The 13,318-nt window shown below is 33.2% G+C and overlaps 1 protein-coding gene across 1 annotated transcript in view; it reads left to right on the top strand.

Moving 5' to 3' along the window:
* Nucleotides 1-430: 430 nt before the first annotated feature.
* The window catches only part of LOC123691548 (insulin-like growth factor-binding protein complex acid labile subunit), a 27,347-nt gene continuing 14,459 nt past the window's right edge, over nt 431-13,318 (top strand). Inside the window, exon 1 of the mRNA XM_045635995.1 lies at nt 431-580. The gene's annotated coding sequence lies outside the window, so the exon portion shown is untranslated. The remainder of the gene's footprint in view (nt 581-13,318) is intronic.

Below are 13,318 nucleotides of genomic sequence, written 5' to 3'. Positions count from 1 at the left end.
AAACATTTTAACTTTTGCAAATAAATAAAAACAGTGCCACATGAAATACATTAAAATATTTAAGCCCGATTAGAGTCACTGTATTGTCGAGATTAGTTTTATATTAGATGCATTAATTTTATAATTTCGAATATTTCAGAATTGAATGTAGAGTACAAAAAGCTACAAAAAGGGATGTCAAACAATATGTAATTTGGAAATTGAAGCAATTAGATATTTTGCATTATTTTGAGCTCAACTCGAGACGTGACATTGTTAAGCGCTTAGAGCACCGATGATGTAGGTTGCTGCACCACACTCCACAGTTCACAGGTAAAACCAATGCCACTGATGTATATATTTGTCTCTCTCTGCCAGTACTGAAATACGACATTAGAAAGAGACGGCTGAACACACAGCGCGTCATAGAGCAAACAAGGCAGCCTTCCGAGCCGACGGGCGACGGGTTGGAACTTGGAAGTCGAAACGAACGAACCGGCGCCATTACTCTCGACGTATCCGTACGAACGTGACTGTGTCTACTTTTCCCTTGTTTTTCCTTCATCGATCGTGTTAGTACATCAATACTGCGCAGTGTAAGGTAAGGAAGTTTTTATACATTGTTATGGAAGCAGTGTGTTGCGTTTCGCGAAGTGAGTGCAAAGGAAATCACTATTATATTGTAAGAGGAGCTTTCTCGTTTATTTATGCAAAGAATTTACTGAGGGCGGTGAGTGTTCAGAGGAGTCGGAGGCTTGTGAGGCGAGCGGCGCTGCCTTAGCCGCTTGCGCAGCGTGTAGGCAGCCATAAAGTGACAAATCTGGTATTCAATATTGAATTATGTCGTCTCATGTGCAGTGTTTCCGTGACTGTGCTCTTTGTGTGTGGCGCGGGCGTGGTGTTTTCTTTCAACGACAATGGTTGTCACCTTTTAGGTGATAATTGCATATTATGCCTTGACATCGCATCCTTGCGCATACGCTATTAAATGGCTTAAGTAATCCTTTCTGAGTGCCTTATCACGACGAATGATTATTATTGTAGAATAAACTAAAACTGATTGCACACATTTGTTTAAGTCACGTCGCGGTTAAGGAGTAACAAAGCGAAGACAATTAATTTCAAGACTTATAGAGTCATTTTACTTGGAAACAATAACAGTTATTCAAATTCCTTTTCTAAATGTAAAAACCAACCATCCTTTAAGCAGATAAGCTAAATCTGTATGCAATTAACCTTAATTGGTCTCAATTGCGAGAACAATAGGATAGAGTCCGGTTTGAATTAATTCAGAAAATTTATTTTTGATTAAACCATAGAGCGAATGTTGTGTTTATATTCCATTTATTTTTATATCGAAATACTTACCTACTTACAAAGAATTAATTTAGAAAAACTAGAAATTCATTATCTTGCCCAATTCCAATAGAATCTGGAGTATTATTTATTTAAATACCTATTGTGGTACATACCTACTCATAATGTTCTAACCCCGCCTTCAATCGTTATCAATAGCACTTATCTTATCACTATCATTTTGAATCTATCTCTTCGTGAAACAAAGTTACCTACGTATAACGTATTAACAACATGATTTTATATAAAACTGTGTTAAAAGATAACTTTTTTTTCGATTCTTTATTAAAAGTATCCAAGTAGCTACAAATGAGCATTCAAATGAGTCATGTTTTTATATTCCGTTTTTCACGCGTAAAATTAATGTCTTCATACCTAGTTAAGACAATAGCAAATTACCTATTATCTTTTAATCACAGAACAAAACTCAAATAGGTATCTTCTTGGTAGGTATATAAAACTACCTAGGTATCTTCTTTTATAAACGATAACTTTAATATGAATGAAATGTAGTGCCGGAACAAAAGGCTAAAATCCCGTCCACCACATTCCAACTTAATTTAATACTTTAACCAATAAAGAAACGATTACTGCAAGCGGTATTATTCATCTGATGACAGTATTGCATTTATACGAATGATGTGTCTCGAAAAACTTCGACCTTCGGCGGCAGATACGTGACGGTCAGACAGTCTGCTGTCTACACTTCACTGAGCATTATCAAAGCCCCGGCGACTGGTACAACCTCTTTTGTGTCCCAAAAATTCCATTCAATACGCTTTGGGGTAGGTTTTATTTGCCTACCGAATTCAAAAGTAATTTGAGAATGCAAATAATTGTAGTTACTTATTACGTCTGGAGGTTATATCGACTAAAGAGTTTGTAGTATACATTTATCTGTATATTTATATTCTGAAACTCTTTTTTCCACGTCGTGTTACTGAAGAGTGACCTCGATATTGATCCTCAATACTGCATTGAATTGATTTCATTCATTCGTCGAATGCACGTTTCACTATAAAAGACAATTGTTTTATTTCCTGTAATTATATTGTAGGCCGCTTATTTCAAGCCACGACCGCATTACCATTTACCACCTCGAAAATCTAATTTTACATAACAGTTCACAGTTCGCAATGTTTGGCAAAAATAACATACATATTTTCATACATTATGATTTGAGGTTAAAATCAAAGCCGGCAAAAGCTTCAGGCTAAAGAAAAATGCGATCGTTTTAAGCATGAATTTGTATTATACGTCCTCAGTCTAATCGTTTCTAATTTAGCGCCAGAAGGCCCTATTTTGTTGAATATATCCCATACAAATTACGATAATCTAGTTGCTAGAACACAAATTGTTATCGATTGTTTTCTGACACGACAAAAACATAACAAAGCAAACAAACTTACTTTGTTCGCTTTTTGTTGGGCCAAATTTCTCGTTCATTTACAACGCATTTCTTTTGTTCTGTTCAAGTAAATGTTATTTTAAATGAACAGAGAAATAACAATTCACTTATCCAGAAGTTCTGTAGGTGTTTTTATTACTCTACAATTTTTCCAAGATCATTGTAAATTCGCCTTAGAAATAATTGGTTAACAATGATGACATTTTATGTAATGTTTGTCTGACTACATCGTCGCGGGTGTGTGGACATACCTATCGATAATTACCAATGTAAACTAAATTCACCTTTAGCTATATTTGTAAGATTCGTAGTTTTAGGTAGAGCGGACTTTTAAGGACTTTCCGACTTCAAATATTTTATTGAAATAAAACGGCCATCTTAATTCTTCCTAGGAATTCTTACCTCATTTGTATACATCAGGGTGTCCCACTATTGGTATACCAAGCGCGAAGGGACTTGTAGTTTTGCATACACTGATCACGTAAAAAATACTTAAACAAAAAAAAAAATTACGTAAAAAATTGTTTGCTAAATTCCTTCTGAAAATCCATGTTTTCTTCTCTAGCTTCGCGCAACCGGCATATACCGCTTCTCTTGTGAGCATTTTGTCTATGAAAACATAATCTTAAACGATAGCTCACATGCTGGTGGCAAAGTTGGGCGGGTTGGGCGGGCCTTTATAAAACATAATTAGCGAAAAACCTAAATTAGTACATATCTGAGTTGAGGTATGAGTAAGCTATCTCTTCTTTATTTCGACTTTTTCGAATATACAAAAGGATTAAAAATTACCTAAAAGTATTCCAGCATTTATACGAGCAGGACATTATATAGTCATAATTAAAATCATTATAATTACTATTGAATTATTTATATATAAATAATTGCAGTGACTAGACGCCAGTTAAGCGCATATTACATAATAACTTACAAGGAAATAAATAGATGTGTACAAAATGCAGCTTTAGAAAAACAGTCAGTTTTCCGCGGCAATTTTTTTATTAAAAAAAATTAATCGAATTTCGATTACCTAATTCAAGTTCAAATTGGCAACTAAGATTGAAAAACAATATAATATACTTATAATATAATACCAGTTGCACATTTCCAACGTTAATAGAAATAAATATAGGTCAAAACATATCTCACAATAAAGCTTTGATCTCCATTGTGCAAAATACAAAAAGTGAGCAAAATTCTCTCTGGCAAGATCAATCCAATGAAGCGTACAACCACTTCATCGGCTGTTCTGAGAATTGCAAGGAACATTCCAGAATTCAAGTTACTGAACCTCCATTGTGCGTCGCTCGAAATAGTTTTGTATACATTTTGATGCACGGAGTCCCTTGCAATAAAACACCGTAAGGATAACGGTTTATTAAATAACTACGGATTGTGTTATTTAGTCGTATTTCTTTGTTAGAGTTAAAATCTTCCTATTATAAAGACCGATCATGGTTCAAATTTTGTTGCAACTCTTCGAAGTAGGTACTCATAAATGTGATTTTTTCCTCCTAGTTGTCTTAATTGGTAACAATTGGCTATACATAATATAATATACATGTATTGTCATGTGTAGGAAGGAGTACAATAAAGATTTGGTCCACCAATTTGTCCTGTTACGTATTGTATGCAGTAAGTATGCTCTGTTGAAATGAATGGTTATGGAACCCATTGTAATCTAATCATTCGGAAACCATATTGTACAAAACTTATTGCCATTATTGCTGTTTTGGTGGTAGGTACTTAGTTGTGTATTAGCGAACCGCATCAGTGGTAAACCTAAAATGTTAAAAATTCTCTTTATATCTCTATAGTCTTTTTAGGAGAGTTTTCTAATTAAATAGGCCTAATTCAGTAAAAACAAGTTGATTTAAATATGTAGGTTTCATAGGGAGGATGTGCCGTACCATTATTTTTAGAATACATTTTGATTCAATCATAAAACTTCACCAATAGAACCACAAACCTGTCTTTAATTTGATTAACAACAAACACTAGTTATTCGCATATATTTTTAACCAAGAGAATGTTCTATTTTAGGAGCACATCTGCGTCATTCAATCTATTATCAATAATACAAGTTCGATCCTTCAATCAAACTGGTGCATTTAATAGTTATGTCTCAATTTAATTGATATTTAACATCAATTTAAGTGTAATTTACTAGATTATTTTCGCCTTTAATACGAAGCGTAGACGCTCAATGCCAAATTAGACTTTCAAGATTCTTGTAACGGTTTTTTCTTTAAGGATAAATATAGGTAGGTATATAATTATAATAATGGCATTCTTATGTGAAGTAATGAATATATTATCTATATATGGGTCATTATACAAAAATGGGGTAACTCAATGTCACCAGCCAATTTATACAAAGTCTTATTATATTTTAATCAAATAACAATCTATTTTAAAACAATAAAGCGTCCTTTATTTGGTCACTCACTTTCACTTCTTTATTTAAAATACAAATTGATAAAAAACCAAAATTAATACTTAAATAATCAGTACTTTGGCATGTCACAACTCCGAAAACCAACAATCAAGTGACTATTTTATAAACATTATCATTGATTAGAGAAAACTTACTAATTCAGGACAATCTTTGATATACATAGTATTATATAGTATAACTTTCATAACGAAATGTTTAACATTTTATTTAAAAAATAAAAATAAACTTTGTCATCGTTTTTATTGGTCAGTCCGTTGTGTGTTTTTTAAATTTGAAATTCTCGCTAAATATCACCAAGTCGAGGTCAAATCCCTGTCTAAATATTAATGTTGGTAATGAAGTTACTTGTGCATCCCATATTTTGATGGCCGTCATAACTGTACCAGCGCTAGGGTTGTGTTTGTCCTTTAAATTCGTGCTGCGCCAGTCAACATTTCAGTCCTATGGTGAGTCGTTATTTTATTGTTAAACTGATTTTTATTTACATTCATACATGGTTAAGTATGATTTGTAAAAATATAGTTTGTTGGTATTAGAAATAAGGCAAAAAAACATAATTTGAGATTATAATCTCATATTAAGTCCCTTTTTATCAATCCGCTGGCATCAGTTCTATGTCAGATATCGCGCCAGTGGACTGACGCGACCCCATAGTACTGATGATTCTATCGTTTTTGAGAACTTTTATCTTGATTGCTATTGGTATAAGCATTTCTATTTGATATTTCAGTTTAAAACATCATGCGCCACGCATTTGACTAGGGAAGAAACATTTAAAAAAGAGTAGCAAAGAAAAGAGCTATTGAAACAAACTACTAATAATTTTATTTAAAAGATCTTATTTTATTTTAATTATTGATTTTGATGCTTTCAGGGCATAGCTTGTTATATGTATTTATTAGATAAATACGTAAACGTATAATATTGTGAAGTAAAATTATCTCAAAATAACATAAAAGTTAATTATTTTAATAACATTATAAAAATGTCAAAAGGCTCTTATGAAAACTCAGATGAGACTTTCATTCAAGCCTTTGGTTAAAAACCATGAACCATTTTATGAATATTAGTACTTTTAACATAAATAATGTTAGATTTTTAGGGCTCCGAACCTCAAAAGGAAAAAACAGAACCCTTATAGGATCACTTTGTTGTCCGTTTGTCTGTTAAGACGTTTTTTTGAAGCGCGTGGAGGTATCAATCTGAAATTTATATTGAATACTCAACATTAAGAACCCTTGGGGCTGTAAAAAAATGAAACTTATAACGCAACGCAATTAAAAGATACCTACATCCGTGAATACTGCAAATTTCCGCAAAATTAAATATTCGCAAGGGAATAAAAAAATACACAGGATGCTTGCCGTGTATACAGTCTTTAAATATGGTAAAAAGCAACGTCTTATAACACAAATAAAGGAAAAATTGCTAAAAGTGTAAATTTTAAGTTACAAACATAATAAAAAATAGGTTTGTTAGGAGTCCAACTCGCACTTGGCCGTTTTTTTTGTTTCTATTGTTTGTGAATTACTTGAAATATTAAGTAAAACTAAGTCAAAGTAGTAAGTTAAGTAAGAGAGTAAGAATATTCACGTTGCGTTAAATGTCAGAAGGCTGTTTTGAAAATTGAGACATTGTTTTTTCCCAGTATCATAATATATTATAAATTATCATTTTTAAATGTAACTAAGTGATTTTAATACTTAACAGACACGTGCCATTATTAAAACTGAGAGATTTGTAGTAATTTTCATTGAATTTCTTTGAGAATATTACAAAATTGTGTTTTTTATCAGTACTATGTTAGCCTTGTCAGTCCCCTGGAGGCCAAATCCAGAAAATTTAAAATATCTCACAATCTACTTAAAAAAGTGGCTGGCCCGATTTGGAACAATATATTCATTAGATTAGCTATCACATACACCCTAATTTGTAATAATCTGATATAAAAAATATAGTAAACAAAATATCCTTAAAAGTTACCCCATTTTTGTATAATCACCCATATATAAAACTCAAAGGTGACTGATATAGTGATCTATCAACGCACAGCCCAAACCACTGGACGTATCGGGCTGAAATTTGGCATGCAGGTAGATGTTAGGACGTAGGCATCCGCTAAGAAAGGATTTCCCGAAATTCTTGCGGGAACGGGGAAAAACGGGGACGCACGTACAAAGTCGTGGGCGGAAGCTAGTCTTTAATATGGCTCTATAATACAAACAAACAATACAAACTCTATACTATGTAGAGTATTGTAGAGCCATATGAAAACTATTAAGTAGGTATACATATCCTGTTTTATCTAATGTTTTCAAATCTGCTTACTGTTGCTAAACATTAATATAATTTAACTATCTATTTCACCTATGTTCTACCGTGACTATCAAGTGAAGTCCCTGATAACCTCAATTTTTCAGTTATCGCCCAAAACTCATTCTATAGAGTCAATAACCTGAAAACACATTGGACAATAATTACATCTGTCCAAATATTGTCAAATACGAACATGTGAAAGCGAAAAAATTGATATTGGTTTACATTTGTAATACATCTGAATTTCCAAAGAAGAACGAAAGGCAATACCAATATAAGGTGGTTCGAATAAACAATTCTAAAGGAAAATTATTCTGAATTACAATAAAATTAATCATGAGTTTAAAATACGTAGAGCTAAATGTTACACAGCAAATACGTTGAAATTATTCATTAATTCCTTATTAATTTATCCATAACTGAGACCAAATAGTCATCTCAGGTTATTAGTCATTACATTTTTCTAATCTTAGCTCGGTAATAAGAGGTTAAAACAACTCGATTTGCCTATCGCCGGCAATCTATTTACAATTAGACACCCGGTTTTGTTCCGAGGAATTCTACAAATTAGAACGCAGAACTATATTCATTACGGGCCTTATCAGCGGAATGTTTCATCCAAACAATAAAGTACTAGAAAAACAAGATACCTTACTCCTTATAGCCTCTGAGAAAAGTCTAGAGATAAGGAGGATAATGTAAACACAGCATCAACTCAGATACTCGAGTCATGCCTGTTCCAGTTGAATTTTAATAAAACTGCATTTACCATGAATTGTTTAAAGGAAAACGCTATGAAGAAAGTCTAGTCTCGTTTATTCGTTTCGCAGTATTTGCCATAATTCATTGAAGGAAAACATTGAACTTGTAACATTTTAAATGCCATTTTTTTCTTGTTAGTGAAGGTTTACGGAAAGGCGTGTCACCTGTTGATAAGTAACAAATGACGGCCATATTTATGTCAGACGCAGATGTGTTGCCCTTATAGTTATTAAAACAGCGGGGTAGAAAGAATACTGTAGTTTTTTGTTTTTTAAATTATTGATTTCCGTGTGTATTGCATGAGTTATTTTTAAAAATTCATACCTATTTACAGACCACAGACCTACAATATTTTTAAATAATACCGAATTATGCTCCTGTAAATCATATATTTTAAACTCATACTTCGACAAAATATGTACAATGTACATTCTATAAGTTTATTTCAGTCTCGAATTTAATTCAAACAAAGTGCTATGTGAGCATGTTTACCGTGAACCATCTGTTGAAGTAAAATCGATATATTATCATCACGTTAGTTCAAGGCTAAATCGATATAATTCACTGCAGATTTAAAATGCGTCGAATGAATTACCTACCTCTTTTGCTTAGTCTATTTTAGATTTCAAATTTCAATCTCCAAAATAACATGTTTAAAATCTCATGACGTTTTTCTCTCATTTGTTTTTCTACATCATAATTATTCAGAATTAATTTGAAGATTTAATGGTCGCGTGATTGCCAAACGGCGGGATTACGTAGCCATATGTGCCATCTTCATAGTAAACAACAAACAGATACATATTACATAGTTATAATAGGTAGGATTCTAGGCTTGGCAACCACTAGTGTTTTCAGTGACCACACTACGCTTACAACAGACCATTCAACTCCATGTAATCAGTGGGCGTGTTTTTATTTCTGTGCGCGTCGGCGGCAATAAGTAATAAAGTAAACATTTAGTATCTAATGGAGGTCGTCCGACCAGTTCTATAAGTCAAGTTTTTACCACAAATGAATTATTGAAGGACCCGCACACTTATTTTACGTGAGTTATACGGGATAATGGGACATAAAACGCATAAGCGTAAGCTTTCATAATATAGCTCTTATAAGTTATTGTATTGATAGATCGAACATCCTTGCCGTGTTGCACATTTTCTATTTATTTATTAGTTATTACACACTTCAACATAAGGCTGCAAATCCTACATGTTTTATAATCGCTACAAATACTCGGTGATATCATGCAAGTCCTCGCGGATATTTAGTATTCAAACAAGGCTGTCTTGTCCCTGTAATGTGAAGTGATAAAAGCTAAAATAGTACAAGATAAGAGGCCAAAATAACGGGAACCTTACAGCTCTCATAGACCCTTCTCAGAATGCACCAACAATGTAACCGTTTGTTGGTATATTTTACTGATTGTTCGCGCTTTGTGTGTTCATTGATTATCATTATACTTGGTAAATAAATGAAGATACATCTTAGCATCTATTTAGCCTAACACGCCTTGTATGCAATGAAAAAATATATAATGGTACATTTCACTGCTAAATAAAAGTTGCTGTAAGTCACGAGTTAGATAGCGGTCGAGGAAAATTATTTCAATGAATATTCGAATGACTTGCTAATAATTATATGTCTATTGCTTTACCATAATTATTCTGTATCTACCAATGTTATACTTATACATATTGTCATTAAGTCTAATAACGACTAAGAATTCGTGTACGTTCTCAAATGTTACAAAATTGTTTCAAATTAATTGAAGACAAAAAAATGAGTGTTCAGTGTTGACTGTTACCCATAACACTCTTACGTAATGTATTTGATATATCATAACGAAATACAAATTGGAAATTTTCCATTCGAACAGTAAATATATTGTTAGTTACCTACTTTATTCAAACTCATTTTCTCTAAGAATTCTCTAAACTCTAGCTAAACTTCTCACATTTCGTTTAAACACATTCCCAGAAAGTACCTGCTTATTGACTCTCATTGTATTTAGCGTTTTATTTATAAATCTATTGTTAAACTTATTCTCGGCGATGACGTCTCTTAAACGATATTTACATTGTCATTGCGAGTGTTACCAAATGAGAAATACCTATTGAAGGTAAGAACAAATTCAAGTCGAGATCATTCTTGAATAATTAAAGATATACAGAGCCTTGATAGAAATATCACATACCTAGGTATGTTTACAAAAAGAATGTTTACATGCTTATTAATTATTCAAATAAATATAACTTAGTTGTCACTTATGGTCGTGCGAGCCATGTGTTTACCAAATTAATTGAAAACAAAGCAAACAATGCGTTCAGGGAAACTGCAAATGCTATGTAAATTTCAGTTGACATGAGATATGAGTGTTCATGATACACACTTCTTTAAAATTCAGAACTCCGATAAGCGCACGGATAACGCCTGCAAATTTGATTCTTATCGTATGCAGTTAGGGGCCTTATTTGCGTACGAATTCATATGTCTTAAAATACGGCGAGTCGTAGTGTGAATAAATTGGCATACAACATCGACATTTGCCTATTCAACACATGTACGTTAGAAGATTAACGATTTGCCTCCGAGGTTGATCAAACAATGTTTTTTTGATTTACACCCGGCGGTCTATGATTCGATAATATAATTCATGCGTCCTTGATTCCTATGTGATTACTCGTATCATCCTTACAAGACGACACTTCTAAAGACAATTAACGCGTGACTTGAATCTTCCAATATAAATACTCATATAATTAACAACGATGGCAATCAGTCTTTTTATGCAAAATGCAATTACTTACCATACTGGTAACTACCTACGTTTGTAGCGACGACCTCAAAATGCAAGTCGGTTTAAAAATATATTATCGGTATGTTTATTCAAATGAAGCGTAAAGCAAATATTTCGATAACCAAATATTTTGTAAGCAATTTTACAATACATTAGTGACTAATGAAGAGCAAGAACACAATAATATTTGTCTGTACAATTTTTGTTTTATGTTAATGATTAATTATTGATTGATTAATTAAACGTGATAACAAACGTCCTCTAACTTTTGGTAATAATTCCCTCTTTATTACGAGGTAATTCCATATAACAAGACAGATTGTAACAGAAAGCATGTCACGTAGTACGTGACGCCTGGGTCACACCGTACAAGGGCCCGTGAATGAAGTGTTTGACTCAGCGAGGAAGTCGTTGTATTGGCATTTTTTTTTTTTTGAAATTTTAAATCAAGAAGTTTTTTGCTACTTTTTAAAAGTCTCTACACATGGAATGATGACTTTTCGTTTCGGGTTTTCCTATCTTATCGATACAAATAGGTAGATTTTACAGATACTCAATCAAAGATTACATTCATAAACCAATAGCATTTTCCGTATTAAATATCTTTACAATAAATAAACTAGTATCCTGAATTGTTAGAATGTTGGCAGGAATTTTCGGTTTCACGATAACAGGTATAATAAATGCAAATTGCGTCAGCGAGTGCAAGCATAGGGAAAATCCCTTGGAGTCACTCAGTTTCCTCAGTAACTACGTAACTGCGTACAATTACTGTAGATTGCAATTCGCAATCTATTTGAAATTCGCGTCAGCCACTATCCTGATATTCAACTATCAACTAGTACCAAATGCGACCACTTAGCGTTCTTATTTATAACTAACGAACAAAAAGCTCGCCCATAAGCGTTAGAGGTTAAAAACATCTGTTTATACTTGAAATATTTTGTTGTAAGCGCCTTCAATGTTGAATGGGTACCGCATACGCCAGCGTCTAAACATGGGTTACTCACGTCATGTTGGCCTAATCTAGCCTTCGTCCCCCTCCCCCCTTCCTCATCGCACGTGATAGACTGAAGGCACACTAACATAGTTATACTATGTAGCTTCATAATGCACAAGACATATTATAACGGTGCCATAAACATCCGCGAGGATTTACTTATGCTATAAAAGTATTTGTTCTCTGTGATAAGTAAACTTATTTTGTAAGAGATATTGTAAGTATTTGATAATTCTAGAAAAGACCGTTAAGATTAAACTACTATATACATATATAATAATATAGTACTTTCAGCATTATTTAATCCGCTAATTCGTATTACAATGTTACTTGATGCAAAAACAGTGTCTTGTTGTTTGTATCGAATGTCTGGTAATTAAAGTATAACAGTAACCACAAAACCAGTTTCATAATACCAGAATTCAACAGTCGTGGCGTCATCGAAGCCAAATGTACTCATTGAAAACTCGAGCGCAGTCGTGACGCATCTTTATGTGAAAGTAGAGAACTTTCGGTTCCGTCGACATCTACGCTTGAATTTAAACTTTTGTTTCGAATATGCCATGCTCCATAGTCCATACCTTATTTGTAATTAGCATAACAATCGATTCGAAATATCAGACGGAATTTTAACACAGAACAATTTCAATTAAAAAAAAAAACATTATAATGGTCTGTTCCGATCATATAACCTTTCGATAGACCCCAAACAAACAACTAACATTTATAAATTCTGTAATCGGATACAAAAGTGTGTTATAGAAAGTTCCCTGACATAGAATAGATCCATTAAACCTTTACCAAAACGACCTATAAAATGGGTCAATGTCCCGTCACATTTCCTCCGCTCAAACATAATAGGGCGCCCATAAATGTGACACGATGACGCACCGCGGGTTTTCGCATTGTCTAACCTTTCCAACGCTCCAGCGTTGACGCTGTGGTAAAACTTTGATTGATTTTATTCCTGTCGACCCCCCGCAACTTAATCCGCGCAAAACCGGAATAAAAAGTACCCTGTTCTCCCAAATATCGAGACCATAACAGCATTGTAAGCTTTATACTCTGCGTTATTGTTATACCATACATATTGTATACATTTATCGCGTATCAAACAGTTCATTACCAATAAAGTATCCGCCGATGGTTATGATCGACAATTTAGAACCATTTTCCGTTACTAAGTAATTAACCTATGGACTAGAAATGTCAATGTATGGCAGTTTACATGCAACATAA

Source organism: Colias croceus, chromosome 1 (assembly GCF_905220415.1).
Source record: "Colias croceus chromosome 1, ilColCroc2.1".
Lineage (NCBI taxonomy): Eukaryota > Metazoa > Arthropoda > Insecta > Lepidoptera > Pieridae > Colias > Colias croceus.
Note: the sequence above shows the minus strand (reverse complement) of the source record. Positions and strands in the feature narration are given on the sequence as shown.